Source organism: Mauremys reevesii, linkage group 8 (assembly GCF_016161935.1).
Source record: "Mauremys reevesii isolate NIE-2019 linkage group 8, ASM1616193v1, whole genome shotgun sequence".
Taxonomy (NCBI): Eukaryota; Metazoa; Chordata; order Testudines; family Geoemydidae; genus Mauremys; species Mauremys reevesii.
Window position 1 is genome coordinate 103,271,282 of NC_052630.1, and position 27,697 is coordinate 103,298,978.

A 27,697-nucleotide genomic window follows, 5' to 3' on the forward strand; every position below is an offset into this window, starting at 1 on the left:
TTACTTGTTAGCTGTATTACTGATCATTGCTCTACGTGGCGGGAGAATGTGTTAGGTGCCCCTCAATGGATGCACCCCTTGTCTCAGTGAGCTCATGCATGCATCAGAACACTGGGGAAAATGTCCTTTAGAAAGGAAAAGCTGGAAAGAATTGGTGCTACTTTTTCCAATGTACAAAATTTAGGCCCTGATTGGGCTTAGCTTTGCTGCCTGTGCATAGTGCCATGGAGTTCTGTGAGACACCGCCCATTTGTAACACTCAGCCCGTGTGTAAAGCTTTGCAGGATCGGGGGCAAACGCTGCGTTAGCCTGACTTGCAAAGGTGCGCTGAGCGTCTGCAGCCAGCGCCTGTTGACTTCGGCGGATTTCGAAGACGCTCAGAATTTCTGGAAATCGGGCCCTACGCAAATCTCGGGGAACAGTTTTTCTAGGTATGGAGAATAGTTTTGTTATTATTTTATTTAGCCACCGAAACCCGTTAGACAAATTCTCCTCTCAGTGACGCTGGTGTAAATCTGGAGTATCAGCACTGACATCAAGAGAGCACAGTTTACCCTGGAGTAACACAGGAGAAGCTGCATTGTTGGCTCCCAGTGAAGATCTGTGTATTCTGTAAATACACACAGGCGAGGGAGATCTGGTGTTACAGGCGTATAGCTATCTACCCATCATTCTGGAGTTCTAATCCCTCCTGCCACCTGGATTCCCTCAAAGGCACTGGGCCAGTCGTAACCTCTCTTTTTATTTTTCCCATCCCCAATGGGAAATATACCTGTGACGGGGTATACCCAACCCTGCACCAGTAAGGAAAGGGTTAACCAGGTGGCCCCATGCAGCCCCACACCTGCAAAGCAAGCCTGGCTTGGAGGAGGAGTTCAAAAGGAGAACAGGCCAGCAGACAGAGGAGGTGAACTGTCTTGCGTGCTGAGCTCCTGGGAAGGAGCATTGCAGGCACTCCCCCTGCCTGCCTGGCTATGGCGAGGGCCACACCCAAAGGAAAGAGACTTGGGATTCTCAGAAGGTCTGAGACTTTGTCTTTGATTTCCAGGTATTTACTTTACCTGTGGAGGGAGAGGGGATGTAGGAAGCGATCCAGGCAGGCAGGAGTATGGCATTTTGGAGGGGCAGGTCTTAGCTGCTTACTCTGGGCCCTGGTTCGGAACCGGGTGGAGAGGGTGGGCCTGGGTTCCCCTGCCAACTCCTGGGGGTGCTGAAAGCAGGAACAGACACTTAATATGGGGAGTCTAGGGGAGAAAAGGCCCTGAGGACTGAAAGGCAAGACCCTGAGACCTCAACCCAGTGGGAGACTGGAGATACCCACCTAACCCACAGAGTTGCCCCATTGCTGGACTCTTTATGTACCTGGAAAGGGCCAGACAGAAAACACGTGGCCTGGCTGGAGAGCTGAGTCGTGGAAGGGGAAGACCGTGGCAGGAACAGAGTGACTGTCAACCAGGGTGCTAGGTAAGACGAGGGCCTGCCATGCCCTGCCTGACCACTGGGTGGCACCGACGGTGAGTCACACTCGCTCCCGGGGTGTTGTGTAATATACTGTGATTGCTTGTGATTGTCTCGCTCCAGTGGCAGCTCCCAGCGTCTATACATAGTCTACCGCTGTCACAGAGCTAGTGGTGGCTTTCTCTAGCTCTGAGGCTAGACACCTACGATTTTCCCGCTGAGGCTCCGATTTGAGCGAGACTTCAGCGTGGAATTCACAGACTGCAGCCCGGAATTGTCCGGCTCTTTAGCGCCACTGGGACAAAGCAGCAACGCTTCCTGGAAGCACCTCCGCTGTATATAAATATCTTCTATCTGAGGCACTGTACGTCTATGTCCCCCATTCCCAGAGTATCTGAGCATCTCACCATCTCGAAGGCAGTTAGTCATAAAAATGCCTCCTCTGCCAGAGGAGTGGTTTATGGAGCAGAAAGTGTGGATGATGATTGTATCTTCTTTTACCCTTTGCAAGACAGTAAACAGGCCATACATGCCCCAAGAGTATATCCCCATCCCAGCACAATAGTGGTGAGAGTCTCAGAGCAGGTCCCCATCATTACAATTTCACTTGCAACGTGGTTTGAAGAGACCCACAACCCTCTAGGCTCCGAGTGCGAGTCTTGACCCTCTGAATGATTCCTTAGTTTGGTTTCCCTTGTTATTCGACCTCTGGGGCCTGCCCACAGGGAGAGCTTTCTGTCAAGAGTTTAGCATGTTCTCCTGCTGGAAAGGAGAAACGGTGTCGTTTGGTTTGTGCCAATGTTATATTCTTTAGTATTATCCTAAGGCCTCAGCCGCTGCTCCTGTCAGTTGGCTGTTTGGGGCAAATTCACAGGTGATATGGAAGTGGGGTGAGTTACACATTGGTGAATAGACCTAACTTGTTCGCGGAAGGCCTGGAAAAAGGTGCAAATTACCTTATAAAGCAACTTTAGAAAGAATAAATATCCCCACCTTACCGAAAGGGAGGCAGAGAAGGTCACACAACCGGTTATGACTAGAACTTAGCTCTCTTACCTCTCTAGGTCTGTGGCTTATCATCAGGTCCACACTGCCCGGCTTGGCTTGACACCCGAGTGCGGCAATGCTTGGTGAATACCGGTGTGCTAACGGCAGCCACCATGATGTGTGGGGCAAATTCTGCTTATTTTTGCGCCCTCCTGCTCCTCACAATGATGGCGTTCAGCCTCTCATCCACTCCTGTGGGAATCTGACATTTTCCTGGTGGATGAATTCACAACAGGTTTGTATAAAACTGGTTCGGTTTTGGCTCCTGGGGAAGCGGGATTCCGTGGAAGGGTGTCGGGTGAAGCCTGGGACCTGTTTGGTTCAGGTCTGATGGGTTTGCTACCTTTGCCGCCCTTCCTTGAGCTTCGCATGGAGCCGGGAATCCCGAAACGCAGCGCGAGTGGAAAGCCGGTGAAAAGGCTGAGTTCTCCATGGCTTCCACCCAAAGCTAAAAATTGGCCTCGGTGAGCTTGGAATGCGGCCCAGGCTTGACATAAGGGTTCGTGAACCTTGGCCAACCTCTCTCTGAACCTGTCCCAAGGCTGGGGGTTGATAGTGGAATCTGAAAGCAGTTGTGCGCTGTGGAGTGGGACTCCTCGTTAGCTGGGTGCTGTCCAAGGAAGTCACGTAGCATGGAAGGGCTGTTAAAGTTGGGCGAGGACGTGGCCGCTAGGTCTTCAGTTATGCTGGGCCCTCATGTTGGGCGTGCACAGAAGTCAGGAGCAGCTGCGGGGGGATTGGAAAGTTACCATGTGCCCTGCCTGCAGCTTAGGGACTGGAGTCCACCCTCCCCCCGCAACCACTGCAGAACTCCCAACCCTCCAACCCCATTGTCTCGGGTTTTGTGTTGGTGGGGCATGAACGTGACCCCTCGTGGTCAGCGTTAGGCCCAGGGGTCAGGAATGAGAGCCTGCAGCTGAGCCTGGGACTAGTTGGCTCGGTCTCCAGGCAGACTAATGAACACAGCTGAGCTACACCAGAACTGCCCAGACTGCCTGACTGGCCGGCTGGCTCCCTTCAGCCAGCTTGTAAGCTCCACAGCAGGTGGCTAGCTGCTCCATGCTTATGGCCGCAGTTGTGATTGCTCCTGGGCCTGCCTTGCCTCCCAGCCCTGCTCCAGCCTTGCTCCTGAGGCTGGCTCTGACCCGTGGCAACCTGCCTGGTTCCTGACTACTCCAACCACTAGGCCTCGCTGCCCACACCCCACTGACACCAGGAGAGCAGTTGTTCAAGTGGTCAGACATTTTTTTCATCCGCTGGGCTGCTATCTGGATTCAGCTGCCTTGTGTTCACTAACTACTATCCTAGGAAAGACCACGATATGCTACTCTAGGAGCGAGGCAGTCTTTGAGCATGCCCCTGCCGTCCTCAGTTTCCCCTCTGAGTTTCAGGAGTACTCCCCTCACATCCAGAGACTTTAGAACAATACTGCCTCTCTCCTGGGGTCTAGCTTATTGAGTATCCCCAGCTCCCAAAAGAGCCCCCCTTTGTCCCCCGCTTACACTGGGGGCTCCACAGTTGTCCTTCTCGGGGCTGTCCATGGCCTCCCCAGCCCAAAAACTCTCTCCTCTTAAGTTCAAAGTTTTTACAGGCCTCCTTCTGGGAACTGACCCGGCTACGTCCTCCCTCTCACTCTCCTTGATTGGGCTTGGCGCCTCCTCTTTGATTCACCCTCCCAGCCACCTGACCACACCTTTACCCTCCCCAGATGGGTCTAATTACCCCAAACCCGGTCCAGGAGTGAGAGGAGCCTGCCCTCCACTTCCTCGTCCAGTCTCGATCCTGGTCCCTTACAGCACCATGACCTGGGTTTTCCTGTTCCTCCCCCCCTCAGATGCTCCCCGCGACCATCTTCCTCTTGCTCATTGTCTGGTTCAGTTATTCCTTTGGCCTTCATTTGCCTTCCCCGGGCCACCTGGAACAGGGTAACTGGCCTCCCAGATTGCCTCCTCTGGCCTTAAAAGGGCAGCGCCTGGTTACAAGTTACCCTGCTAGGACCAGGATTTAAGACAATTGTCTTGGTGACCATTTATTTGTTTAACCTGTGGTTACCAAGAGTTAAAATTCCAGCCCTGAAGTTTCTGGCGTTCACTCCCTTCAGGGCAGAATGGAAAAAACCAGGCTTATAAAGCCATAATATCTGCTGCAGTCATTACAGGCTTTCTGCTCAGCTCTGCAGCTGGGGGGGGGTGGGGATTTCTGGTGTTTGATTACCTTTACTTCTACGGATGAGCAAACCAGAAGTCAGTGGGAATTTAGAAAGGGTTACCGGGGAAATGAAGGGCTAATTAAATTAGCAATAAAGAAAGAGAGAAACTGTCACAAGATAAAGAGCCTGTGTGTTTTTGGGGGATAGTATGGTGCAAATTCCTGCCTGTAATTTTTAAGCTCTTTATTGGTGTGTTATTTCACTTGCATGGTTGTCTTGGATTTTTCTTATTGCAGTATATGAAATTATGCTTAATTCTTGCTTCTATGGTGGATGAAGAAGGTTTCTGATTTTAGGTTTTAACCAAAAAAAACAGATAAAATATCCCCAATAAAATAACCAGTGTTTATGCAATAAACACTGGACAAACACTAGAAATGGTTACTAAATTCATGTTAACTTCACCCCTTTTGCAGTGCAGTTTGTTTAAATAAGTGATGCCACTGCTCCCTCGCTTGTATCACTTGTTTACATGGAGCAATAATGCAGTTTACAGGGGGTATGCTTTCTAAAATTCACTAATGTGTTACGCATTAATTGGTCGCTGTAGACCCTGCTCGTGTGCTCTAAAAGTTCCCTAGTGTGCTTTGATTAGTGCTGTTTGAAACAGCACTACATGTATATGTAAGCCCTGCCTGCTTGGTGTGGTGCTCTGTCCCCCTCCAGTGGCCTCTAGCTCAGTGACAGATTGACGAGTCTGCTACAGCTTTAGATAAGAGCCATGTGAGGGAATGTGGGGGGATAAAATACCTTGGATTGACTTTCTGTTTGTACACCATCTAGCACATTGCAGGCACTCTCCGAAACGCGGAATTGTAATTATTTGCATTGCTTTCTCCAGCGAAACAACCCAGCAGACTTGTCTGCCTCGGGTTCTATTTCCCCCGGTGTCCAGTCACAATTCTATTCTAAAGGACCCCTTTCGTTTCCCTCTGAGCTAGGAGATACGTTGATGACAGCTGCCGGTGTAATGCTCAGACAGCAGGCGCACCCATGCGAAGAGCCTCTGTTGCTAGGGAAAAGGGGGCTAGACCTGAGTGGGTGGGTGCTGTGCTCATGGAGAAATGCAAGTAAAGGCGGTAGCACGATTCAATGAACAGGGCACAGCGCTTGGAGCCAGGACACCTGGGTTCTCTTCCTAACTCATATGCTGACTCCCTGTATGACTAGGGTCTATGTAAATCACGTGACCTCTGGGCCTCAATTTTTCCCCTCTGTAAAACAGGGATTATGCTGTTTACCCACCTTGGTAGAGTGCTGTGCGATGGCTGGATGAAAAGTGTTCATCTGTATGGCGCTGGCATGTTTCCACTGACTCGAGCATCTTGAAGATTCCTGGCTCGCTCAGGCTGAGTGAGTTTCAGACTCGGTGGCAGGTTTTGATTCCCTCTGCACGGAAGCAGCTGACAGCTGCCGAGGGTGAAATGTGAAATGGCAAGAACGGAGCCTGCCCACGCCTTCGCTGCAGCCTGTTTCCCATTGAAGAGTCATTCTGGAGGGCTTGGGCACTAAAAATGAGCTTTCTTCAGTCTTCCGAAGCTGGGGCTGTGTCCCCAGGAGTGGGAGATTTCGCTGTTGAAAGCCACACGCGAAGAACTGTTCTTGCAAGACTTGAGAAAACTGCTTTTCATTTTCATGCCCCTTCCCCCAGAGGATCACAAAGCGCTTTACAAACCTCAGTGAATTAAGCTTCGCAAAACCCACTGGAGCGGAATGAGCTACTTCTCTTGTGATAGCCCCTAGAGGCCCCACCAGCGTGAAGTTCCATTGCCGGTGCAGCACAGGTATTATACTAAAAGAGGACCCCTGTCCTACGGAGCTGAGTATTGTTGTTCCCGTTTTACAGATGGGATGCAGAGAGGTTATAAGACTTCCTTAGCTCCAACAGCAAGTCAGTAGCAGAGCAGGGAATAAAAAAAACCTAGTTGTCCCTGACACCTCGTTCCTCTGCTCTGATTACGAGACAATATTTCCTCCCCTGTAAACAGACTGCTCGGCGTCTCCAAACAAACTTCTTAGTGCTGCATGCGAGAAGGAAAAGTGTGAAATCTGAAACCCTAGGCAAACTGTTGCTCGTGCGTTTCCAGCTCGTACGCTGAGACCGAGAGCACAGCAAGCAGAACACTTGCCAAGATGGTTCAAAACTGTTACTTGGTTTACTCCCCTCCACCCCGAACATTCAGGCGTGAAGGATGCATGTCATTTTGCATAAGGGAAATAAGATCATGTGATGCCCAGTCCCAATCTAAGAACAATAAAGAAGCTTTTGGAAGGGCTGAGCCGGTGATGTGGTGACTCATCGGTGTTCTTGCTGTCAAACTGGGGATTTGGCCTGATGTCAAATGCCTAATTAGTGTGTGTTTGCAGAAGCTCTGATAGGATTGACTTAATCAGTAATGTCACCGTGTTCCAGGAAGGTCACCCCATGACTGAACAGACATGTTTGGGTCAGGCAGGGCCATAGACACAACCACAAAGCACGCTCCATTGTGTAGTCAGAGCAAACTGGAAAGGAAGCTGGCTTTCCTAATGTGAGGCGATGCATGGGGGCGTCAGGTCCGTGGCTGCACAGATCTTTGCAGAAGGCCACATGCTAATGCAAGATGGCGACCCTGTGAAAATTGGGGAAGGACGGTCTAGTGGCTTTAACAGCCACTGGAGACTCAGGAGACCTGGGTTTGAGTTATGGCTCTGTCACGGGCTGCCTGTGTCACCGCAGGATTCACCAAAGTACTTAGGCACCTGAACCCCAGATTTAGGCACCAAAGGCTGGAGTTTAGGTTCCTCCATCCCAATTTTGGCTCCACTGTGATCCAAAAAACTCCCGTCGAACCCTGGAAGTGCCTAAATGCACTCGGTGCCTAAGTGTTCAGGGTAACATTCCCTCAGTGCCTACGTTTTGGCCTTTGGGCCTGGGCACTGCGGCTTACCTCTAGGCCAGATTCCTGTCTGTCATTTCAGCCCCTGAGCAGTCCATGAACCGTGTCCGGGATCCAATCTGGTAGGCGTGCTCAGAGGCTGCCGACGGGATCGGGTCCCATTCAGAATCGAGGAGGAGGAGGACATGGTGGTGGTGTTGCTTTTAGCCCAGTGGTTAGAGCGCTCACCAGGGCTGCGGGAGGCCCAGCTTCAATCCCCCTCTACCTAGTGGGGAGAAAAACTTTGAGCAGGGGTCTCCCAACTCTCAGGTGGGTGCTCCAACCGCTGAGCAGTGGGACATTCTGAATGTGGGGCTCTGTGCCTCTCTTGTTCCGCTGTGGGTAACTCAAGAGTCATTAGGCCAGACAGAGACACCGAGAATCTTGCTGTAGCCTGGTGGTTAGAGCTCCCACCTATGAGCGGGAATCCACCTGCTTCCATGGCTATTTAATTATTTATCCAGAGTGGGACAGCTTCAACCAGAGAGACCGATGGCTCCTCCCCATCAGAATATCCCACAGCTCAGTCATGAGAGAATGCACCTGAGCGGTGGGAGACCTCTGTTCAAATCCTTTCTCCCCATCAGGGAGTGTGGAATTAAATCTGGTCCCCCATAGCCCAGCTGAGTGCTCTAGCCATAGGGCTAAAAGCTACACATGGGCACCTGCTTCCGCCACCATTTTGTGTGGTGGGAGGTAGGTGCCTAACTCATTCTTGCAAAAACCAGCGTAGGCCTCTAAGCTGCCTGACTCCTAGGCTTTCAGGCCAGAAGGGGCCATCGTGATCATCTAGACTGACATCTGCACATCGCAGGCCACAGAACCTCGCCCACCATTCCTGTAATAGACCCCTAACCTCTGGCTGAGGTCCTGAAGTTCTCCACTCATGGTTTGAAGACTTCAGGTTACAGAGAATTCACCATTTACAGTAGTTTAAACCAGCAAGTGACACATGCCCAGGGGTGAAAGTGAGCCAGTAAAGGACGGTCCTTAAAGCGCTGCCGCCCCACCCCGTCGGTGGCCCTGCCGGTAGGGTCCGGGCTGGCAGAGCCGCCGACAGGGGAGGCAAAAGGGACAGGGACGTTAAAGCGCAGCGGCGGCGCTTTAAGGATGGTCCTTTGCCATGGCAGCACTTTAACGTTGCTGCGCCTCCCCCGCTGGTAGGGCTGCCGACGGGGGGAGGCGCAGCAACGTTAAAGCGCTGCTGCAGCAAAGGACCCTGCAGTGCTTTAACGTCCCTGCCCCTTTTGCCCCCCTCCTCCCGGCCACTGACAGGCAGGGTGGAGGAGGGCAAAGGGAACAGCTGCCCTGGGGCCAGCGATTTAAAAGGGCCCAGGGCTCCGGATGCCGCTGCCCCTACTGCAGCAGCGGTGTCCGGCGCGCCGGGCCCTTTAAATCAACACGGGAGCCCTGGGCGGCGTGAACCCCCCAACCCTGCCCCTTCTGCCTGAGGCCCCGCCCCTTTGTGGGACCAGAGCGCCCCCACCCTCAGCCCGTACCAGTAAGTGTCCTCAGTTACTTTCACCCCTGCAAGTGACCCCATGATGCGGCAGAGGAAGGCAACCCCCCGCCCCCCAGGGTCTCTGCCAATCTGATCCGAGGGAAAATTCCGCCCTGACTCCAAATATCACCAGTGATAAGTTAGACTCTGAGTATGTGGGCAAGGCCCAGCAGCCAGACACCTGGGAAAGAATTCTCTGTAGTGACACCGAACCCTCCCCATGTAGTGTCCCATCACCGGCCGCTGGAGATATTTGCTGCTAGCAGTTGCAGATTGGCTCCATGCCATTGTAGGCAGTCTCATCATACCATCCCCTCCATAAACATATCAAGCTCAGTCCTGAAGCCAGTTAGGTTTTTTGCCCCCACTGCTCCGCTTGGACTCCAGGTGGCTGGTTCCCATTCATGGATCCCTAGCAGAGATAGGCGCCTCCCTGCAGCCTGGACATAAGGGTTGAACTCTGTGGAAGGGGAGAGACTTGGCATCTCCCGCTGGCTAGTTTAGGTGGTTCCCTGCCTAGCCAGCATGCTTTTGTGGATCACAGTCCAAGGGCCCGTCTCCCTCCATGCACTGTATAGCGAGCCCAAGCACCTATCAGGCTTTGTGGACTGCAGTGTGGTTCCTGTGATTTTTCTAGTGTTTATAAGTTTGGCATGGCAATGCTATTTTGTAGATCCAGGCCTTAACCTCTCTCTGCTTGAACTGTCTGGTATATAAAATGAGAATATGTCCATACCTCAGGGTGTTGAGAGACTAATCTAATTGATGCTTGCAGAATGCATAGAGCTCTTTGGATGGAAAGTGCTGTCTATCTAAAATATTATTAACAAACCAAATCTGGATTGGGATGGGAGTGCTTCCCCCTTCCATGCATGAGCTCTAGCTTCTCTTTGAGGTCACATAGGAACGACAGTGCTGCAGAAAAGGACCTGGAGATTACAATGAATGAGAAGCTGGATATGAGTCAGCAGTGTGCTCTTGTTGCCAAGAAGGCTAAGGGCATATTGGGTTGCCTTAGTAGGAGCATTGCCAGCAGATTGAGGGAAGTGATTATTCCCCTCTATTCCGCACTGGTGAGGCCACACCTGGAGTATTGCATTGCGTTTTGGGCCCCCCACTACAGAAAGAATGTGGACAAATTGGAGAGAGTCCAGCAGAGGGTAACAAAAATGATTAGGGGGCTGGGACACATGACTTGCGAGGAGACGCTGAGGGAACTGGGGTTATTTAGTCTGCAGAAGAGAAGAGTGAGGGGGGATTTGATAGCAGCCTTCAACTACCTGAAGGGGGGTTCCAAAGAGGACGGAGCTCGGCTGTTCTCAGTGGTGGCAGATGACAGAACAAGGAGCAATGGTCTCAAGTTGCAGTAGGGGAGGTTTAGGTTGGATATTAGGAAACACTATTTCACTAGGAGGGTGGTGAAGCACTGGAATGGGTTCCCTAGGGAGGTGGTGGAATCTCCATCTTTAGAGGTTTTTAAGGCCCACTTGACAAAGCCCTGGCTGGGATGATTTAGTTGGTGTTAGTCCTGCTCTGAGTAGGGGGTTGGACTAGATGACCTCTTGAGGTCTCTTCCAACCCTAATCTTCTATGATTCTATGACAGCAGAGAAAGATCTGGGGTCCATCCATACTAGCAAAGTGGCCCGTTGCTGCTGCTGGGTGGTAGCAAAGGTTCCCCCTTATCTGGCAAGGAAACCAATTTAACTGCTAGTGAAGACAGGACAAAACTATTTCCAACCCATTACAGAAGGGGAGGCTGAGGCATGGTGGGCTGGGTGAGCTAACATCCATTCTCACAAGGGCTACCTGCATCTGCCCCCGGACTTCAGTGCTAATGAGCTTTCCTTGGATTATCATTGACCGGTGGTGTACTTGACAGGTACTGCTTGTCCAGACTACCCAGTCATATAAAATTCTCTGACAGCGAATAGATAAGAGAAGGTTGCACTAAGGTAGGGCTTCCCAAACTCTTCCATTCTGGGACTTTCCTCCCATTTAGAAATATGCAGAAGAAGTTGCAGCCTCCAGAACGCATGCATGACAGTGACACTTGCTGGTTTCAATGGAGGTAGTTCTGATCCATGGAATGAGAGGAGAACCACACCTGGTGATGTTCCACTACAGAACAGAACCAAAAATATAACTAAATCTAACTGGTGTAAGAACAGGTTAAAAAAAAACCTACTAAACAAAGCCTTGGGGCAAATACACCCTCTTTTTGCAGAAAAGTCCCTGTATTACAAGGACTACTAAAAAAATTATCATCTATTCAATGCTGACCTTTTAATTTTCAATCCCAAAGCTACTTTCCTCTTCAACTGAAACTTTTGCAGCTGACAAGCTAATTTCACTGGTGGAGAGATCTGTGCTTATTTTCCACCTGCGACATCTATCACAGAATGGTTCCGTATGCTGCTCTTTTGGTAGGCGTGTTCGCTGAAGAAGGTGACACGTTAATGTGAGAAATGAGCTTCTCTTTGAGAAAGTGAAAAGTTCTGATGTTTTTTGTAACCGCTGAAGAAAACGATCTTTTTTTTTTAATTTAAATGACAGTAATTTGGCCCCATCTTTATTATTCCTTTGTTTCCTTCCTCCAACTCTTATCAAAGTTTATATTTAAAGGCTACATTAGAGTGTGCATTAATTATTCTCTCCGTTTCAAGCTGATAGATGACTTTTCTGAGCCTGAGTCTGCAAAGCGCAGAATACTTATTATTTATGATGATTTTATTATTTGTATTGCTGTAGCTCCTAGGAGCCCCAGTCATGGACCATGACCCCATTGTGTTAGGTGCTGTACAAACACAGAACAAAAAGACAGTCCCTGCTCCAGCTGAACATAAGCTCCCAGTATGACACTGTGGCCAAAAGAGCTAATGAGATCCTGGGATGCATAAACAGAGGAGTCTTGAGTAGGAGCAGAGAGGTTATTTTACCTCTGTATTTGGCACGAGTGCAACAGCTGCAGGAATCTCGTGTCCATTTCTGGCTCTTCCTTCTAGCAGAGAAATATAACATGATCCAGTGGCTGGGAGTTTAAGCTAGACAAATTCAGACTGGAAATTGCATGTACATTTTTAACAGTGAGAGTAATTAACCATTGGAACAATTTACCAAGGGTCATGGTGGATTCACCATCACCTAACAATTTTTTTCAATCAAGATCGGATGTTTTTCTAAAAGATCTGCTCTAGGAAGTTCTCAGGCCTGTGTTGTACAGGAGGTCAGACTAGCTGATCACAATTGTCCCTTGTGGCCTTCCAATCTATGAAGCTGTGAAAGACCTTAATTCCCATTACCTTCAGTGAGGCCTTAGCTTCTCACAGAATTAAGCCAATGGGAACATCTATGGTTATTTAAGATGGGATTTAGGAGAAAGGGGAAAAGTACCCAACCCACACAATTCAACAGTTGGGAAGGGATGTGAAATTCAGGTTTCCACCTCTAGGGACTGGGAAGAACTTTCCCCTATGGGAAGATTTTTCCATCATTTTCCACTATGGGGGTTCTTTCACCTTCCTCTGAAGCACTTGGTCCTAGTCATTGGATGCCCACTCATCTGGTCCAGTATGGCAGTTCCTACGTACCCATCTACGCCTATTTGTTATATCAATTGAATTACCTGATATTTTCTCTCTCAGGGGACTATATACCCACCCTTGCAGAGGGATGGATCTAATAGTTTTTTTTTTCACGTATCCTCCCCCTACTCCTCATTAGAGGAGAGGGCTACAATGATACACGATGGATCAAATTCACCACGGGCCATTAACTTCAATGAACTTCTACCTGCTTATATAAGGACATAAAACTGCCATACTGGATCAGATCCATGGTCCATCTTCTCCAGTATCCTCTGTCCACCAGACAAATTTGGCCCTACATACACTGTTTGGGACTACATCCCAACGATCTAGTGGCCGGGCATATAGGTTCCTTACTTTCTTTTCTCTTGGTTATTGGGCAAACATAGTGCAGAACCACCTTCCCTGTTGTATGGCTATTCAGGATGGCTGGGTAAGAACGGAGAGGCTTTTGTGGAGAAGTTTCTGGGTTCCTGATGCTGTGACTTTTCATTTTACCTCTTAATGGTTGTGTACTTATTTCTTAAAGGCCACTTTCAGTGCAGTCCCAGTATTCTCCTCAAGTATCAGAGGGGGAGCCGTGTTAGTCTGGATCTGTAAAAAGCAACAAAGAGTCCTGTGGCACCTTATAGACTAACAGACGTATTGGAGCACGAGCTTTTGTGGGTGAATACCCACTTCATCAGATGCTTGTGGTGGAAATTTCTACCACATGCGTCTGACGAAGTGGGTATTCACCCACAAAAGCTCATGTTCCAATACGTCTGTTAGTCTATAAGGTGCCCCAGGACTCTTGGTTGTTTTTTACAGTATTCTTCTCGTGACCTGTAAGTAATGTAAAATGCCCTTGCTGGGACATGTGGTGATCACTGTTCTGTAGAAGTAGCAGCTGTTCCAGCTTCTCTCTCGGGTAGCTCTTGCCTGACCTCCTTAATTTATGTGCACTATAACTGTGTTAGATTTAACAAATAATAGAGTCAATAAAAAAAGGAACCTAGCATCACCAGGCTCTGCATTCAAAGGTGTCACCACTTAAAAATTAGCCTCCCACTTCTGTTCTAAGCAATTACTGTAAACGTCTTTCTTTGACATGGCTCCTGTCCCTTGAGCTCCCAAATTCATTAAAACCATCACCCTCAGCGTAATGCTGTCTCTTTCCAACACCCAAAAGGGAGTCTGTAGAGCATTACAAGCAATCCACTTCACTCCAACCATGCAATGAAGCACGCTTGTTGCATATCCTCAGGAATAATGATATATTACATGTATATAGCACCTGTCATGTCAAAGGATCCATTTCACAAACTACCGATGAATTTCAGACTCTATTGAACTAAAGTATGGTTTTGCCAAGTCAAGAGGGCCCGAATTTCAAACTAATATATATATCCAGCACCACTGAAATGCAGCCACCTCTGGGATGGAGGCGGTAGCTCATTGGGGAGGAACATACAGTGCACAAAGTGAGAGAGTGGAAAAATGTTGGCCAAGGATACTAGGGCAAACTGCTGCTCTTATGGAAAATGCCACAGGGAACCTAAGGTAGTTGGACACTCTCTTCCCAATTCATTTTTGAGGGAATGGAATGTCCAAATCCCTTACACAGCTTTGACAATCTCAGCTCTACTATTCATGCCAAGGAGATAAGGTCTCAGCATTTTACGTCTCATTCTCTTCCTCTCAATATTTAGCAAGCAACAAAAAGGCGATGAGCTAGCGACTCCTCCTGTGGAGAAAAACAAAATATTTCTATTACCTATTTAAAAGGAGCCACCAGGGGGACAATGAGCAGTCATACGTATATCCTTGCTTGTATAGCCTGGACTCGTTGGAGTAGAGCAGACCCTTTGAAGCCAGTGGCCATGGACTATTCCTGGGAATACAGAATTGTAGGATCAGGATCAGGACTGTAGTTGTTCAGGTGGAATACCTAGGATGCAGTGCATGGAGACGGATAGTGGGGAGTGAAGAGGATCATGGAGGTATGTGTTAACTGTGCGTCAGCTCATGGGGGAACATCTAAGGAACTAACGGAGGAATGGGAAGGAGGAAAAAATAATGGGACGTGTGACTTAGTTTGTTTCTAGGTTCTTGCCTACGTGGCAAGATACCACGCAGCAAGCCAGGGTGTGAATCTACAGCACGCCAGCTTGCTGTGCAGTAAGGTCTTGTGTGGACCCTGCTAGAACACACTGAAAGTCCCAGAGTGTAGCTTGGTTTATTACACCATAACTTTCACTGCACTGAAGCAGAGACCAACAGAACGTTACTGTGCCCTGCTGCACTGTAGATTCATACCCTGCTGTACCGCATAGTAACATGACATGCAGACAAGCCCAGAAACTGCCTTCAGTGTCTCGGGTTCCAATCCTGAAATCTTTACCGCAAACACCGGAATTGCTGTGGTCCCTCTAGCCCTGTATTGTGTCACCAGCTGACGAGTACAGGCTGCTTCAGAGAAAGATGCAACAATCATGCAGTAGGCAGTTAGGAGATAAACACCTGTGAGGATAGTTCCTCCTGACCCCCATTTGAGGTCGACTCATGTCTTGGAGCAGAAGGGTTAATAGTCCTTCCAAAACTCTTGTTTATTTTGTTAAATATGTGCTATTAAAACCCCTGATATTATCTCTTATCAGTGAGGCTGCTTGACCACTGGAGCCAAGGGAAGTCGTGGACTCTCTGTCTTTTGATGTCTTCTGGTACCTTTCTGGAGGAGATGCTTTAGCCAAACGTAAGTTACTAGGCTCCATACAGGGGCAACTGGATGAAATGTGATGACCTGTGATGTGCAGAACATCAGACTAGAAGATTTTATGGTCTGTCCTGGCCCTGAACTGTAGGGATGACTTTATGAATCCTATATTCTTGGACATACCAATGTCCAATCCATTGTTTAATCCTATAGCTCTATATGAGTACTCTCTATTTTTGCAAATAATGCCGTTCAAGCCAAGGCAGCGTTCATATGAAGAAGGTTTGGTCACTGGAGTGAGGTTAGCAGGATTAGACCCTAAGCATGGCCAGTCTGTCCCAGGGTAGCGGGTCTCTGTGGAGAGACTGAGCTGGGCGACCCTGGCCTGGAGCAGGTGAGCCGACTCCAGCTAATTAAAGAGGGCTGCGCTACACCTGGGCCTATAAAGGGCTGCTCGTAGGTAACTGGGAGGGAGGACTGAGATAACTGAGCCCTAGGGAGCACAGTCATGGTGGAGTGGAGCTGACTCCTGTGGTGAGTAATGGGAGCAGGGGCTCAGGGAAGCAAGCCCCTGGCTGCAGCTCCAGGAGGGGAGCAGAGGTGAGGAGCTGGGTGACCCCGAAGCCTGGGGACCAGGTATTGAGTTAAGACTGTGTTCTGTTCATTAACCATTGTAAAGGAATAAACCTCCTTGACTGAAGCTGGACATGACAGCACATGTGTGGAGCTGGGGGGCCCTGCTGAATTTTTCATTGACTTCAGCAGAGCCCAGCTTGGGCCCTTGGAATTAAGATATTCAAGGCAGCACTGCTGAGCTTGGAGAAGCCACCAAGGAAAACCAATTTGTTTTCTGCGTGTCTAGCTTCTTCTAGTAATGCCATTGTGGAGTGGGGAGTAAGTCATTGTGCATTTATCATTTCCTTACAAATTGGCTGTGTACCCTCCCGCTCCATCTGTCGAAGCTCTTACTCTGGGAGGGAGTGTGAATTTCTCTGAACTTGTGGCTATTTTTAATGTAATCAGCGGTATGTTTAAGCTCTCGGCCCCTTCTGTTATCCATGGATAACTGACTCTCCCCCGTCTTAGAAATCATAGGAATGATTAGATTAATAAAGGCCTCTTGTATGCAGTGGTGGTGTAGCTGTGTCAGTCCCAGGACATTCGAGAGACCAGGTGGGTGAGATGATATCACCTCATCCACCTTGTCTCTCTAAAGACCTTTTGAACCATCTAATCCATCTCACTGCTATTGCAGGATTGCTGCCTGAAATATTTTTTCTAGTGCTCAGTCTAGTTTTAAATATCCAAAGCACAAGCTCTTCCACCAGTTCCCATGGGGGAGACTATTACATAACTTAATAAAACTCACCATCAGGAAACTTGGTTCTCTTGAGATTCAACCTAAAACTTCTGTTCTTCCATATCATCTCATTACTCCTCGCTACACCATGTTCCATAACCATATACAATTGTTCTCCCTTCTTGGTGTCCTTATACCTTCCAGTCATGTTCAGTGATAGAGCTGATCAAGTAATGGATTTTTTCACTGAGGGTTGTACTGAAAATGTATTTGATTCAGAACAGAAACTATTCTTCCCCCCCAGTTTTGCTTGCCAAAACCAAAATTTATTTTTGTTTTTTTTAATTTCAGATTTTTGGGGGTGTTTTTCTGTGTGTGTGTGTGTGTGTGTGTGTGTGTGTGTGTGTGTGTGTGTTGTTGTTGTTGTTGTTTTTTAATTAGGTAAATTCCAAAACGAACCACCATTTCAAAATGAAATGCCAAAACATTTTGTTTTGGAACTGTCAAAATGGAACATTGTTTTTCTTTACTGAAACTATTCACCAAATTCAACCCAAATTTGCAAATAGTTCCAGTGCCCTGGAATATGCATTTTTTGGCAAATGTACTATTTGCTGAAAAAAATTCACCCAGCTCTAATCAGTGATAATGAGTCACTCGATTGCCAGATCAAAGTTGCTCACTGATAACCAATAAGGAAGCTTGCTTCTAAGGGAAACAGCTCACCTTCTGAGGGCTTTTCCCCTTGAGAGGGGTCCAGAGGGGATGAAACCCTGGATTTTTTTTTCCTTTCCAGAATGCTTGCTTCAGTTGACAGTGCTGTAAATTAAGAACACTTCTGTCATTATTTGACCACTAGACTCTTCTTTGATGGAAAGGTGTGCACCGGGGTATACTAGACGTGAACTGCATCTGGGCTGTGATGAAAGCCAGAGGCCTGCCTTGTTTCTCAGTATGCAAAGAGTTAACTTTTATTAGCACCTGCAGAGGAGGTTTATCGAGTGGAATGGTGATGGGGACTGAAGGCTAGTTCAGTGGAAATACAGGGAAGCCTATAAGAACAGGTAGCTGGCAAGTACAAGGTTGGAAGCTGTATAATATGTAAAGTACAATATCCTGTAGCAACAGACCTGGATTGCACTCTGGGGAGATTGTCCCCATTGCTGAATGAGAGATTTCTTTTTTTGCAGCTGAACAGGTAACTTCACTTCACCTTCAAAGAGTTTCTGGAAAAAACACCGTGGTTCCTCTTAAGAATATAGTGAATTCCAACATTCAAGCCATATTTTAAAAAAAAGTTACAAACCACTGAAGACATGTTTGATTTTCTTATTTCACCATGAGCATGTGTAAGGAGAAGTAAGCCTGCAAAGAAATTTCAGGGCCAAAAGGATTGAAACCCATTACACAGCCAGAGTGTCAAGTTGCTGAATGCTTCCCAGCAAATCTAAGATCAAACTTGCTGTGGAGCATAATAATGGTATTTACGTGAGTTGTATTTGGAATGTGAGATAAAGCTCCATAAGTAGGGAGAAAGCAAAGAAAAATTACACATGATTAGCACAGAACAAGCTCCTGTCAAGTCTAGCAGTACGGCACTGACATATGCTAGGCAATCAATCATAAATTTAGCTCTGAAGAAGCTGCCTACCCCATGAAGCAGGAGAGATGGTGAATTGACAAGAATTTTTTGTCATTCCCTTTAGAAAGACAAGGCGAATCTCCTACCCTCTGCATATTACATGTCGTCTTAATACATTGGGGCTTTCTTCCGGCTAAAGGCTTGTTAAAATGTGGGTGCAATGAAGGGCTGAAAGGCTCAAGAATCTGGGATGAATTGTTCATCTGTAATTTGCCCGTTCAAATTCAGGTCAGTGATGATTGCAAGTTTCCACCATCTAGTAGTTGTTTGGTGGCTTATGTGTCTGATGCTGGCAGATCAGGTGTCAGCTCAGGCCAAGGCTTCCAGGCCTTAACTGAACACGGACCAACACATAGCTGGAAACCAGTCTAGCTCAGTGTGTTCATAATGCTAAAACAGGTACTAGATTTATAAAAATGTGTTTAGACTTTATGAAATGCTTGTTGATTGCTCCATGCGTCACTCACTTATATCGGTATCCCATGTTACAAGGTAATATTGAAATGTTTGCTCTGTAACTATACATTACCAGTCGGGAGAGAAGCATTACCAAGTGGGAAAAATATTAGTTTGCCACAGGAGGTGTTATCGCCTGGCTAACAGAAGAAGGCACCAGACAAACCATGGTGGAACATCAGAAGACAAAAAACTTCGATTGCTGCCCCTCAAGACCCATGAAGAGGAGATTTTCACATGGATTTAATCCATGAACGCTGGGGGAAGGGAATAAAAATCCCCAACAAGAAGCAACTGTATCTTTTACGCTGCTTGGAGTCTGAGGGCAGATCTACACTTAAAATGCTGCATCAGCGCAGCTGCGCCCTGTAGTGCTAACGTGAAGATGCTCCTATGTCCACACCCCAAACGACATCGTTATACTGATATAGCTCTGTAGTGTAGACCTGGCCTGAGGGGAAAAGATTACTAAACATAAGTAAAAGATCCCCAGTTCTTGGCCTGGCTTCACCCTGTGGGACATATACAGCTTGCTTATTATAGAAGTCTCTACTTCCTTTTGAAACTTAGGACTGTAACTCATTTGTTTGTATAGGTTTTTTTTGCTATAACCTTGTAAATAACTCTTATTTCTTTTCCTTTAATAAATTAACTAAAGGTTTATTAATTTAGGATTGGTTACAAGTGGGGTGTTTTTTTTTTTTTTTTTTTTGTTTCTTTGGTGTAAGATCTGAAGTGCAATTGACCTGGGGTAAGTGATTGGTCTTTGGGGATTGGGAGTAACCTGACCATTGTTGTGATTTAGGTGGCAAGATAGACTGGAGTACCAAAGGGGGCTGCCTGGGACTCCATGTTAAGGCTGTTACAGAACTTGAGGAGTTCACACCTGATGATCGGTTGGGGGAACTCTGAGTATGGAATGCACAACCAGTTTGGGGTTTGTGCCCTGCTTCTTAACAGCCTGACCTGAGGTTGGTATTCAGGCTCTTAAGCCACTGTAGGACAGCCTGGCAATGTGAAATAAGCTCATGATCTCAGTCCAGGCTGTACTAGATAGGAATTTCCATCACGGTAACCAGCATGGTTAGCACTAATTAATACTTCTTTTGAGAGTCTTAGCAGAAAGGCCAAGGCTGAATGGGCCACAGAAACTCAACTTTTCACAGCAGCCTTGCTGGTGGTAACCTCCATAACAGCACGGGTCCCTGAGAGTACATTGCCCAGTTCTCCACCACATTCTGCACCATCTCTCCATTGAACACAGAGCCCAATTCAAGGTCTCTGTGCCGATGGCTCTTCCCATGGAGGGCTTTGACTAGTGGAGGAGATGTTTATACTGTAGCCGGGTTTGTGAATGGCAGCTCATATAGACATACCTGTGAGAGCTGTACTCTAGCTAGCTTGTTAAAAATATAAGTAAGGATGCCACTGTGCAGGCTTCAATACCAGCTTCACAAGTGGGTGCATAAGGAGCCTGTAGTCCAGTTGTAGTCCACTGGGAAAATGAAACTGTAGACCCATAGTGTAAGGCTTTAGAAAGCAGGAAACAGAACTTTCATAGACGTATCTAGATGGTGAAACTCTCCCATGAGAGAAGAATGAGCATGGTCCTCATTGCCTCCAGAACTAAAGAGCTCAAACTGTTTACACTTAAATCCATATTTAGTCTCCTAAACAAATGGCCTAATTTTTTGAGCTCCATAGAGTCAGTGCTCTTGAAAACCAGGCCAAACCTGTCTGGGTGCCTTATTATGGATGTAAGTGCCTGGTTTTAGGCAGCAGAGGTTTGAAAATTCTGGCCATCCATTTTTTTTGTATTCATTCTAATCATAATAGATTGGCCAATGTGCTGTGATCCAATCAGACTGCTGAAATGCTAGTAAAATCCAAATCTAATTTTACTAATGTTCTCGTCTTTGTTTAGAAGCCGGTGGTTCCTCACATGGAGGATCTGTTTCTTCTTGCTGCTGTCCACGGCATGGTTTAAAACCCAACAGCTACCTGCAAAGCCATTAACAGAGTAAATAAAAAGGAATGGCCCTGTGAAAAATTATTTTAGTGTGCTCGGTAGATGGCACCTTAGCCAATGAACATAATTGTTCTTTCTGGTGCCATTTTATAAGATTAATTCCTGGAATATCAACACATAATGATTTCCTGGAAGCAGAATCCCCTTTTTAGGAGAGAGCGTGCTTTGAAAAGCTACTGAAAGCAAAAAATAAAGCCCAAAGAAGACACCAAAGAACAGTTCCTTTCTTTTATTTGTTATAAAGGGATAGACCAGGGGTTCTCAAACTTCATTGCACTGCGACCCCCTTCTGACAACAAAAATGACTACAGGACCCCACGAGGGTCTGAGCCTGACCGAAGCCTGAGCCTGCCCATGCCCCGTGTTGTGTATTTGGTTGTCATGGTTTTGTTGCTATGGCAACTGAGTTAGATTATTATGGGTTAGCTCAACCGGTTTCAACCGGTTGAGGAGCTCTGTATATATGTAAATAAAATGGAGGTTTTGGTTATCTGCCTGTTCTCTGGCCTCAAGTGATTGCTTCCTACACCGGCTGCCCCAAGGATATAACACCCCGCCATCCCGGGTGTGGGAGAGGAAAGCCAACGCCCCACCTCCCCCTGTAACCTGAGCCCTGACGCCCAGGGCTGAAGCCTTGGCTTGGGCTTGGGCCCTGAGGCCCAGCAAGTCTAAGCCAGCCCTGGCGACCCCAATAAAACAGGGTCCCGACCCACAGTTTGAGAACTGCTGGGTTAGACTGATGCCATGTCCACCCTACAGGTGCTGCAGTGTTGTAGCTATGTTGCTAAAGTGCCGGAGGATAGACACGTCCGACAGCGATGGATGGGATTTTCCCTTTTGATGCAGGTAATCCACCTCCACGAATGGCGGTAGCTAGGTGGTCCAAACTCTACCATTGACCTATCTGCCTCTACACTGAATTTCTTACACCCCTGAGCAACATGGTTAGGTCGGTCTAAATTTTAAGCGTAGACCAGGCCTGAGCCTAGTTTTGCCTTGTGTAAGGGGCGGATGTGCAGCTGGGTCATGCCAGAAGGCGCTCTGGGAGGGAATTGTGCCTGAGTGACAATCCCCTCCTTGCTTCTGGAAAAGGAAGGCTCACCTCCTCAAATGTATTTTGGTTCCTAAGTCCTACTGACTTCAGTGGAAGCTAGGAGCTGAACTACCATTGAAGATCTGGGCTGAAGTAACGTACTGGGGTCCCTTTATATTGATTGCAGTGTGTAAGTACCTTCACGGGGAGAAAATACTGGCCGCTAACAGGCTCTTTAATCTAATGGAGAAAGGCAGAACTAGAACCCATGACTGGGAGTTAAAGCCAGACAAATTCAAAGAGAAATAAAGCGCTGCTATTTAACGGAGATGTACAAAGTACCCAGGGAGCTGGTGGATTCTCTCGCGGTTTTTGAATCAAGACTGGACACCTTTTTGGAAGTATGCTTGAGCCACATTTTGGGGCTCAGTGCCGTAGTAACCAGCTGAAATTCTCTGGCCTGGGCTATCTACACAGCTGCTCAGATTAGATGATCTAATGGTCTCTTCTGGCCTTAACCTCTATGACCAGGGTGTAGCTTACTTCCCCCTTGTGCCAGCTCCATGATGCTTGTTGGGCCTGGAGGGGATTAAACCTGTAGGAGAGCACTTCAACCTCCCTGGCCACACAATAGCAGATCTTAAGGTGGCCATCCTGCAGCAAAAAAACTTCAGGACCAGACTTCAAAGAGAAACTGCTGAGCTCCAGTTCATCTGCAAATTTGACACCATCAGCTCAGGATTAAACAAAGACTGTGAATGGCTTGCCAATTACAGAACCAGTTTCTCCTCTCTTGGTTTTCACTCAACTGCTAGAACAGGGCCTCATCCTCCCTGATTGAACTAACCTCGTTATCTCTAGCTTGCTTCTTGCTTGCATATATAAACCTGCCCCTGGAAATTTCCACTACTTGCATCCGAAGAAGTGGGTATTCACCCACGAAAGCTCATGCTGCAAAACGTCTGTTAGTCTATAAGGTGCCACAGGATTCTTTGCTGCTTCTACAGAACCAGACTAACACGGCTACCCCTCTGATACTATTTTCTCCTGCTAATCCTTCAAAATAATGAGGCACAATCCACCCAATAAAGAGGGGCCAGCACAAACCCTATGCACCCCAAAGAGCCATTTAAGTCCTGATTGATTCCTGGGCAAAGGGCACCACAAAGCCTATTCATTGTTTAAGCTTCAACTGTTGAACCTGTAGCATAGGGGTGAATTTCACTCTGATTCCCATTCAGGTGACAGGATATCTGAAGTGCTGACTGTATAATGTCTGCAAAAAGAACGAGTACCTGTGGCACCTTAGAGACTAACACATTTATTTGAGCACAAGCTTTCGTGGGCTAAAACCCACTTCATCGGATGCATGGAGTGGAAAATACAGTAGGAAGATATATATTCACAGAGGACATGAAAAAATGGGTGTTGCCATACTAACTATAACGAGGGTAATCATGCTAATTTCCCCCTTACTCACACCTTCTTGTCAATGGTTGGAAATGGGCCATCCTGATTATCACTACAAAGGTTTTTTTTTCTCCTGCTGATAATAGCTCACCTTAATTGATTAGTCTCGTTAGAGTTGGTATGGCAACACCCATTTTTTCCATGTCCTCTGTGTATATATATCAGGGGTCGGCAACCTTTCAGAAGTGGTGTGCCTAGTCTTCATTTAGTCACTCTAATTTAAGGTTTCGCGTGCCAGTAATACCTTTTAACGGTTTTAGAAGGTCTCTTTCTACAAGTCTATAATATAGAACTAAACTATTGATGTATGTAAAGTAAATAAGGTTTTTAAAATGTTTAAGAAGCTTCATTTAAAATTAAATTAAAATGCAGAGCCCCCCGGACTGGTGGTCAGGACCCGGACAGTGTGAGTGCCGCTGAAAATCAGCTCGTGTGGCCCTTTGGCACATGTGCCATAGGTTGCCTACCCCTGATATATATCTTCCTACTGTATTTTCCACTCCATGCATCCGATGAAGTGGGTTTTAGCCCACGAAAGCTTATGCTCAAATAAATGTGTTAGTCTCTAAGGTGCCACACATACTCCTCGTTCCTTTTGCTGATACAGACTAACACAGCTACCACTCTGAAACCTGTATAATGTCTGTGGAACGCTATGTGGAATGCATGACCACAGTTTTCCTGTGTGACTGTGAGAAAGTCACTTAACCTCTGTCAAATGGGAATGTTTTCCTCCTTACAAGAGCATAGGTGCTGACTCCATGGGTGCTCTGGGGCTGGAGCACCCATGGGGAAAAATTAGTGGGTGCTCTGCACCCACTGGCAACCAAGCTCCCCTCGCTCCCCAGCTCGCCTCCTCCCCACCCCCAAGCGTGCCGCGTACCCGCTCCTCCGCCTACCTCCCAGCACTTCCCCTGGCCACCGCCAAACAGCTGTTTGCACACTCTGGGGGGTGGGGGTGGGGGGTGAGAGCAGGAACGTGGCGTGCTCGCGGGAGGAGGTGGGGAAGAGGCGGGGCAGGGGTGGGAAGAAGTGGGGCAGGGCAGGGCTGCATGGAAGGTGTAGTGGGGGCGGGGCCAGGGGCAGAGTGGGGGGTTGAGCACCCAGGGGAAAGCGGGGAAGTCGGCGCCTATTTACAAGAGTGTTGAGAGGCTTAATGTGTTAATAATGGTCCTGAGATCATTGGATGGTGAGTGTTTTAAGGCAGCCAAGTTGCTTCTTGTTGCTCCTTACTTTAATCTACTTGTATGTTTCTTTTCAATTCATATGGGTGTTAGCTCTACAAAGTTTGTGTTTAGTTGCTTTACCCCTCTAAACGGCAGATTTTGTAGTCGCTGAAACAGATGACCTTTGTAAATATCAACCTGAGTGAACAGTAGCAGAGCTCTTTAGTTCCAGTGCTATTTGTCCACAAGTCTCCAACTCCCCTGATCATTCCTATATCGGGAACTACTCACCATGGATAACTGTCTTCCCTCAGGCCTTTTTAACTGCAGAGAGGTGGACTGGAGCTTCTTAATTTAGAACTGGGTCACCGCAGAGCTCAACTGCATTGAAACAGGACTTGCTTACTGGCTGCATAAACACAGTATGTCCTCTTCTGATTCTTGTGATATATATTTGATACTTATATCTGTTAGTCTTTAAGGTGCCACCGGACTCCTTGTTGTTTTTGTGGATACAGACTAACACGGCTACCCCCCGATATTTGATACTGGTTTTTATCATTTAATGATGCTCCTGTGTGCGGATCTGGAGCCTTCATATTTCATCTGTTCTGCAGGAAAAGAACATCTTTTTCATTTGTCAGGAATTCCCTGTTGTTCAATGGAATTCACTCTGTAATGTAGAAGATCCCCATCAGGCAGGTAGAATTTCAGTGGAGAAATGTAAACTATATTCTTTTGTAGACCAGCTAACACAATATGGCCTTGATCCTTGTTTTATTATTTTAAAATGTAAAGTCATCACAACAAAGTCCTTATCCCACAGTATTTATACAATAAATTCAAAAGCAGTTTGCTTAATTTCTTCTGCCTTGGCTCACTGCCGTTGTGATTCTCATGTCCTATGGCTGCAATGATCACAAACGAAGAGTTCATCTTGATCTGTGAATGGCAAAAAGGACCCCAGGACGGGGGACCGAAGCCAATCTGGGGAGATGAGGAGGGATCTTCGGGAAATTAAGAAGTTTGGCAAATTAGAAGAGTGTAACATAGGAAAACTTTGTCTAATAAAATGTCTGTGATTATATTAGCAATGGGCTAAGAAGGTGAGGTTTGGTCGCTGATTAGTCACTGGCTACTGTTCAGGGTTGAGAACATAAGAATGGCCCTACTGGGTCAGACCAAGGGTCCAACTAGCCCAGTATCCTGTCTTCTGACAGTGGCCAGGTGCCAGGTACCCCAGAGGGAATTAACAGAACAGATAATCATTCCCTGTTGCCCATTCCCAGCTTCTGGCAAACAGAGGCTAGGGACACAATTCCTGCCCAGGAGGCAGCAGAAGGTGCAGGTTTTCGATTTGTAACCTACAGCACTGAAATGTCATGGTGTCCTTCTGAGATTCTGGCTTTCATTCATCACTGTGTGTCTCGGTTCCCCTAGATCTACCCCTGCTCAATCCCTCTTTCATGCTGAGATGAGAGGCCTAGAAAAGTGCACCCCTATGGTATGCAAGGGGTGCAGATGTTGACATCTTGCCCCCATTCCCATGCAGTGTTGCTGCTCTGGTTGCATTGCAGTCAAGGTCCTACATGCCATAGGAAGGGACAGGAGGCAAAGGAAGGGGTAGAATTTGGTCCACTAGCAGTAAATCTAGAACAAAAGCATTCTCGTCACCATCGGTGGAGATGGCATTGCACCAAGAAACTGGGGGACTAGAGTGGTCTTGTTCTCTTCAGAGAAGTTACTCTGCCTTCAGAGACTTAAATGCACTATGTAGCTTATGGAGATTTAATAATGGTAGCAATCAGATGCAGAACACAAAAGATGGAGAGCTTGTGACAAAACACAAAAGATTTGTCAGTTGGCCACAATTGCAGCTGGCCTCATAGTTTTAGACTGAACCCAAGGACAGATGTAGCTTGCAAATGAGGATACACTGTGCTAATTTTATTTTTAATGTTACTTTATTTTTCTTCTTGTTCTTAATCTGATCTACTTAGAGGGATATTTGGTCTACATGATTTCTGGAGACATAACACAACTCCCACTGACTTTAGCCATACAGCTGTAAAGGCAAAGATGTGGAAGACTTGTGCTTTGTGTTATCGGACAGACTGCTGACATATGCAAGCACCTTCCTGGATCCTGAGGCTGAACTGGAAATCGCTAAAAAACCCGTGGTTTATGTAGCACACCAGCTAGGAGTATGTGAAATGAGAGAAAACAGATAAAGGAGATATGCTTCAAAATATCAGCTGTGTGATGCGTAGGGGATGCCACATGCATAAATATAACACAGTACTAACTTTCTGTGAAAGTACTTGAGCCAAATAGATGTTCTTGAATAAAAGATTTCCATGAGATAAATGTTCTTGTTATGCTCTATTGTGTAACCAGAATAAACATTCACTATAGTATGAAAAGTTAAATTGACGCTTGCATTTTCAGAACCTGACTGGACATTTTCTGACACTTTAAGCAGCATATCCTGAATTTTGTTTTCTTGTTTCTTGAAGGTTGCAGGCATTTGTCTGCAGATGAGCCTTTTGGACACTAGAAGCCACACTAGTGCCTGCCACGCAGATGACTAGAGCCCTCATCTCCCTCCCCAGAGCTGGAACTAGAGCCCTGGAGTCGGTGACGGTGACTGAAGAAGAATCTGGGGACAGCAGCACCAGTGCTGGAATTTAGGAGCCTAAATACCTTTGAGGATCTGGGTCAAGGTATCAGGTTAAATACTGGTCTCAGGTTTCCTCACTTCTGAGCTGCAACAGGCTGCCTCATTATTTATTTGTACTGTCCTAGCACCTGGAAGCCCCAGTCACATTCCAGCACCCCATTGTGCTAGGTTCTGTACAAACATAGAACCAAAAGACAATTCCTGCCCTTAGGAGTTTACAATCTAAGTCTAAGACAAGAGATGATAGGTGGATACAAACACTGACAAAGGAGTACAAAGAATCTATATGGTCAAGATGACAGGCAGGGGTCTCTTCACGGCAGCAGCCTCACCATTTTTTTTTAGGCTTCACAACAAAGAAGAGTTTTAAGTAGGGTTTTGAAGGAGAATAATGAGTTGGTTTTGTGGATGCTTTCGGGGCACTCTTGACAAGTACGAAGGGCAGTACGGGAGAAAGCACAAAGGTGCTTCTTTCAAAATGTAACAAGTGGGCCATGGAGGCTTGCA

At 47.1% G+C, this 27,697-nt stretch overlaps 1 protein-coding gene and 1 long non-coding RNA gene across 3 annotated transcripts in view; both read left to right on the plus strand.

Annotated features, from left to right (window-relative positions):
• MOB3C (MOB kinase activator 3C) overlaps nt 1-19,649 on the plus strand; it is a 75,138-nt gene extending 55,489 nt beyond the window's left edge. The window contains exons 4-5 of the transcript XR_005584126.1: nt 15,359-15,453; nt 19,618-19,649. The gene's annotated coding sequence lies outside the window, so the exon portion shown is untranslated. The remainder of the gene's footprint in view (nt 1-15,358; nt 15,454-19,617) is intronic.
• Nucleotides 19,650-21,358: 1,709 nt separating this feature from the next.
• Nucleotides 21,359-27,214, plus strand: LOC120370944. Of its 2 annotated transcripts, none has more exons than XR_005584072.1 (3): nt 21,359-21,687; nt 24,825-24,932; nt 27,027-27,214. It is a non-coding gene; the product is annotated as an uncharacterized LOC120370944 (long non-coding RNA). The 2 variants fall into 2 exon arrangements; XR_005584073.1 differs by lacking the exon at nt 27,027-27,214 and adding an exon at nt 25,155-25,251.
• The last annotated feature ends 483 nt before the right edge of the window (nt 27,215-27,697 follow it).